This window comes from Coptis chinensis, chromosome 3 (assembly GCF_015680905.1).
Source record: "Coptis chinensis isolate HL-2020 chromosome 3, ASM1568090v1, whole genome shotgun sequence".
Lineage (NCBI taxonomy): Eukaryota > Viridiplantae > Streptophyta > Magnoliopsida > Ranunculales > Ranunculaceae > Coptis > Coptis chinensis.
The window spans coordinates 42,364,993-42,371,683 of NC_141458.1; the positions used below are offsets into that span (position 1 = coordinate 42,364,993).

A 6,691-nucleotide genomic window follows, 5' to 3' on the forward strand; every position below is an offset into this window, starting at 1 on the left:
GGTAATTGCCCCGTAAGGGGTGACTTCGAGAACTGTAAAGGACCGGACCAACGGGTTTTAGTTTCCCGGGAAAATATGTAGACGGAGTTGTAAAGCAAAACCTTTTGTCCGACCACAAAAAACTTTGGCGCTAAGATATGCTTATCATGAACACGTTTCATGTTAGCTTTATAATCCTTCACAAGATCGTAAGAATCGCCACGGATTTCTTCAAGCTCATTTAATTGTAACTTGCGTTTGACACCCCCGCCTCATCAATATTGTAGTTAAGGCTTTTTTATAGCCCACGAGAGCACGGTGCTCTAATTCAACGGGCAAATGACATGGTTTCCCAAATACAAGTCTAAAGGGAGACATACCTATAGGAGTTTTGAAAGCAGTTCTATATGCCCATAAGGCATCCGATAGACGACGACCCGACTCTTTTCCTATCGTGGTTTATCGTTGTTTCTAAAATCTTTTTGATTTCCTATTAGAAACTTCTACTTGTCCGCTTAGTTTGTGGATGATAAGGAGTTGCTACTTTGTGTGTAACTCCATACTTTTTCACTAGGGATGCAACACCTCAAGGCAAAAATGTGTTCCACCATCACTAATGATGGCTTTAGGAATGCTAAACCGACGTAAAAAATATATTCTTTAATAAAAATACCACGGTCTTATGGTCATTGCTACGGCAAGCTAGGGCCTCTATCCATTTAGATTACGTGAGTCCACGGCAACTAGAATATAAATATAACCGTGGGAAAACAGGGAAAGGGCCCATGAAATCAATACCCCAAACATCAAAAATTTCTACTATCAAGATTGGATTTAATGGCATCATATTACGCTTGGATTCGCCCAAGTTGTGGGGCAACGAATACACGCCTTGCAATGCACTTGGGCATCCTTAAAAGGGTAGGCCAATAAAATCCACATTGAAGAACTTTAGCGGCTGTTTTCATTCCGCTAAAGTGGCCACCACACTCTTTGTCATGGCGTAACGATAGAACTTCATTATATTCCCAATCGGGAATCCAACGACGAATAATCGATCCGCACAATACTTAAAAAGGTAGGGCTCATCCCAAGAGTATAATCTTGACTCGCCAAGAACTTCTTACATTCATTTCTTGTCCAATTATAAGGCATAACATCAGCCGCTAAATAATTTACTTATGTCCGTGATACCATGGTGATGAAAAAATAGCATACGATGCTCATCGAAAAGAGTCCGGTATGGACTCGTAATCACTACTATCGCCATTTGTAAGTCTAGATAAGTGGTCGGCAACTACGTTTTGCCCCTTTTTTGTCCTTTATTTCTAATGTGAACTCTTGCAGGAGAAGAATCCATCGGATTAAATCTCGCTTAGCATCCTTCTTTGCAAGAAGGTACCTAATCTTTGCGATGGTCCGTGTAAACCAAAGTTTTAGAACCAACCAAATAAGGACGAAATTTATCTAAAGCATAAAATGACAGCTAAGAATTCTTTTTCAGTAGTTGTATAATTCCGTTGAGCATCGCTTTTAATGTTTTACTAGCATAATAAATAACAGTGGACTTATTATCTAGTTTCTCATTCCAAGACAGCACCAACCGTGATAGTCACTAGCATCACACATGAGTTCAAAGGTTTAGACCAATTAGGAGGCTGTATAATAGGTGCAGTGGTTGTATGGCTTTTAAGGTTTCAAAAGCCTGTTTTGATTAAAATTAAAATCAAAGATTGCATCCTTCAAAAGCAAAAGTTAGTTAAAGGCCTAGCTATTTTCAAAAAAAATCTTTAATGAAACGCCTATAAAACCCCCGCATGGCCTAGAAAGGTTCTTAATCTCACCGGACAGTCGCGGGTTTAGGTAGGTCGCTTATCTTATCTAGTTTGGCTTTATCTACTTCGATGCCATCACTAGATACAATAATACCTAGTAGTACTATGCCCTTTTTGACCATGAAATGACACTTTTCCCAATTTAAAACGAGGCTCTTTTCTTCACACCGCGTGTCAAGACCTTAGACAAGGTTAGACAAACATTCAGAAAAGGAGTCTCCATAGATAGAAAAATCATCCATGAACACTTCCATAAAGCTCTACCATGTCACTAAATATATGAAGCATACATCATTTGGAAGGTACGGGGGGCATTACAAAGGCCAAAAGGCATTCGTTTATAGGCATATGTTCCGGCGGACATGTGAAGGTTGTCTTTTCTTGGTCATCAATATCAATAATAATCTGAAAATAGCCGGAGTAGCCATCCGTAAAACAATAAAAGGCATGACCAGCTAGACGCTCTAGCATCCGATCTATAAATGGTAAGCGGAAAGTGATCCTTTCGTGTCATAGCATTTAAACGCGTCAGAATCAATACTGATTCTCCATTTCATAGGACCTCGAGTGACAACATAGTCACCCTTCCCGCTACGCACCATGGTAACTCCCGATTTCTTAGGAACTACATGAATGGGACTTACCCATTCGCTATCGAGATTGGGTATATAATACCCGCGATCGAGTAATCGCAAGACTTCTTCCCTAACCACCTCTTTCATGGTGGTTCAAGCGACCGAGGTTCATGGCGAAGTCTTGGCGTTATCCTCCAAATGGATAATGATGAGTGCAAACATTAGGGTCAATTCCCTTAATGTCGGCTAGGGACCAACCAATCGCAGACCGATGTTCCCTAATCACCCTTATTAAACATGTCTCTTCATCCTTAGTTAACAGAGAAGATATAATTATCGGGTGACTACCATCCGGATCAAGTTGAATATATTTTAACTCCGGGAAGAGGTTTAAGACCGGTGTGGACGGAATGTCCATTGATGTTTCATAAGTGTCCTTATCTTGCGTAATGAAGACTTGCTTAGGTAGCAAGTCTTCGTGAATCGCGATATGGAGCAACCGACGGGTCTACAATTGGTGTGGACTCGAGGATGGTGTTGACTTCCTCTAAGTAGAGTCATTTATAAAATCTGAAGTTCCAAAAAGAAAGGAATTTGTACATATTGTTTTCGTGCGTGTTGTTAAAATAATCTTGAGCTAAACTCTCGATCATGCTAACCTCCCCATCTACGCATCTAATCCGTAATCTGTTTCATCATTTTAAAACATTTACCTCGGCGGAAAAGATGGCCAAAAGATAAGGACATCTTTCCATCGCGACAATTTTATAAGCGCATTGGCAGTTGCCAAGAAGGGCGCCCTAAGATGATCGAAGAGAGTCATTAAGCGACTTCTGTATCGAGGATAACAAAATCGCCAGGATAGTAGAAATCTCGAACCTTAACAAGCACGTTTTCCACTACACCTTTAGGATACTTAATTGACTCGGTCCGCTAATTGCAACGTTATTTTTTGTAGGTTGCATTTCTCGTAGACCTATTTGTTTATACAAGTAATACGGGGAGTAAGTTAACACTTCGCCCCGTGTCTAAATAAGGCGGTCGTAGGTGTGGGAATCTCCTAAGGTGCATTTTACAAAGAGGGATCTAATTGTGGTCCTTGTGACTTAACAATTCCATTATTTTCGGATAAAGTTGGGAACCTGCTCAGGTTAAGAAGCGCGCCTTTAGGTATATTGGTCTTACGCCTAGTAGTACACAACTCTTTAAGAAACTTAGCGTGGTTAGGTAGCTTTTAATAGCTTCGAAAAGGAAGGTTTATCGTTAGATTCTTGAAAACGTTCCTAATTTCCTCAAAGTTTGTATCCCCGGGTTAGCATGGCTAATTTTTGAGGAACGGTGGTTTCGCTTCTATATTTCGTGATATGGCTCTACTTGCCGTGGTAACCTTGGCTTTCGGTTTCTTTGGTTGTGATTTAACTGGTACCTCTCTACCGTGGTAGGCTCCTCGATTTCTATTGTTGTATCTAGTTCGATGTCCGGTGTAGGAGTAATCGATGGGGTAACTATAGGCGAAGTTACTTTGTTATCAACCACTCTTCCAGAACGGAGAGTGGTGATGGCATTTAGGTCACCTACGCATTGTAGTTTCCGCACTAGAATTATCGTTTATCTCAAAGGTTGTGTTTTGTCTGTTTTAGGGTTTGGTATTGCTTGTCCCGGAAACACTTTTGGTTGGGCTTTTCGCCTTAACTAAGCTGTATGCCCCGATTTATGGATTGTAAAATCTGTTGGTTTGATTGAGTCATTGTCGGAAAAGTTGTTGGGGTAACTTGTATAAAGCGCCAATACGATCCGGTTGTGTAGGTGTAGTAGTCACGGGTGGTGATTTGGAACTATCTCGTTGATTATTTATGGGGTGGTTTCTGATAGTTATTATTATTAACCTGAACGATACCTCTATTGGTATTATAATTATTATAATTATTTGACCCTTGCTTGACCTTGTCGGTAGTTGCGCTTTGGTTGTTATAATTATTGTAATTCCCTTGACCTTTGTCCTTGTCCTTGCCTAGGTGGAGCTTGGTTGTTATAATTATTTGCTTGCCTAACGTTTTTGATTATTATTGTACCTCGGAGGTGTTACTTGTTGATTATTTCTCCAACTGAAGTTGGGATGTTGTCTCCACGGGCGTTAGGAATAGGATAGTTATTAATAGAGTAAACATTATCTTGTTACGGTGGTTGTTGTTCATAAGCTAGAGGACAATAATCGTCGGGGGTGCTCTGGACTCAAACAGAAATTACATGGGTTGGAGTTTACATTCATGACGGGATAGGCTTTTGTTGAGCGTAAATAGCCTCTACTTTTTAGTTAGAGATTCGATTAGATTTTTAAGTTCGGATCGGTTTTCTTCTCAAACATACTGGGCGCCTTTTGTTGAAGAAGAACTATGTGGGGGATATCATCACTACCCCCAATTATTATTCCCGTTTAGTTTGGTCTTCTAAAAATTTGTAAGCCTCCGAGGCTCCTTTACTTAGGAAACTACCCCCACTACTACAGAATGACACTTATACCACTGTTTTTAAGTGTGGTATAAATATATTTACCAATTGTTATATAACCGTGACAATAGGTGGTGTGGTATATAATAATAGCAAAACTGTGGTATATATGTTTAACGGATACCACGGTTTTCAAAGAACCGTGGTTTGTATGCCCATTATATATACCGGTTGTCAACGTAACGAGGAACCGTGGCATATATAAGCTATTGAAACCGTGGTATATAGTTTATACTAAACACTACGGTTTATGCCAATGGTATATATATATATATATATATATATATATATATATATATATATATATATATATATATATTTTAATAATAATGCTAGTAAAGTCTTCCACTTAAAACCGAACCTGCATAACAAAATTTACACATACCTGCCTACATACAACATTTTCATCTTCCCAACAAATTCCAAAATGTACAATAAACTATCAAACATTACCAAAAAAGATAATAATAAAAAAAAAAAACTTCCATTAATTTTTTGAGTGCACTAAGAAAACAAACTTCAAATTCTTTTTCATAAATTAAAAAGGTAAGACTCATAAATTAAACTGGAGGGGTCCGAACATAGCTAAAACTCATCCTCATTCGCTTCCGACTAAAACACCCCATTTTCCTGGATAAACTGAATAATATCGAGTCGAACACCGTCAAGTTCATCTTGCGTGTATGTCTCCTTCAGTTCTAAATTTGTTATCTGGATGAGTCAAAGCACAACATGTGGAGTTACTATATAAGAATAAGGCGAAGTCGTTGAGCCAAATAAAGTGTTTGTCAAAACTTTCGAATACCTTATTTTCAAATGATCCTGTTGAACAAGCTTCTACTATTTCCCTCATAAACTTCATTGTATAATACCCACACTCTGTGCCACCTGGTTGATATGAGCCCTAACATATAGACTCACAACATATGTAAACATATACTTTTCAAAGAAAAAGACAATAATGTGTAGGATTTGTTTACCTTGATCTTGTCCCACTTCAACAGAACTCATTTCCCATCAACCCTTTGCAATGTGAGGACCGCACTTCACAATAAGATAAATGCAAAACATTTAATTCACATATATGGTATCAATGTTGGCACGAGGATAAACTCCAAACCTACATGAAACAGTCACATGCTCCAAGGATGGTGCTTAGATGACATACAAAGAACCATAACTTAGGTACATGCATAAACAAGCTAGGCCAACCCATCCACAAAAAATGCCATGTATGTTATAAAAAGTGCATTAAAGAGCCTCTCTACTACCTCAAACAAATCTTTTGATGGATTGGAGCTATTTACATCACCTTGGGCAAGACGATGCCAAAATGCAAATTTCAAGAAATTAATCCTTTTCCGAATCCTAGAGCGCACAATTCAAGTGTATATGAACATTTTCTTTCGCGTGTATGTGGCTCACAATTAACACTCTTTACTAATTATCTTCAACACAATTAACACTCTTCACCAATTACCTTCAGCATCTGTCATAGGTGTTTTAGATTTGAGTGCTACTGAAAATTTATGTTCTCAGATAGAAATTAACTAAGTATACAAAAGATTGTAGAAATATAAAATGAAACAAACCTGATTGAGGATCCCTTGATTGGCCTTTTAACCTGAAACAAAAGAATATAACGAAAAACAACAAATAATAGATTCAATTTTAGCACTTTTTAATAAGCAACCGAAACTCTTGTTCCATCTCTCTATCGCTTACAATCTCTATTGAACAATGCAAAAAACTACAATATCTTATTGTTAAGATAATAGGTCTGCACCATTAGGG

The 6,691-nt window shown here is 38.4% G+C and overlaps 1 long non-coding RNA gene across 1 annotated transcript; it reads right to left on the minus strand.

Annotated features, from left to right (window-relative positions):
• Window positions 1-5,367: 5,367 nt before the first annotated feature.
• LOC147509682 (uncharacterized) lies at window positions 5,368-5,803 on the minus strand. Its single transcript, XR_015216610.1, has 2 exons — window positions 5,703-5,803; window positions 5,368-5,608 (listed from the first exon to the last, which is right to left on the minus strand). It is a non-coding gene; the product is annotated as an uncharacterized LOC147509682 (long non-coding RNA).
• Between the last annotated feature and the right edge of the window lie 888 nt (window positions 5,804-6,691).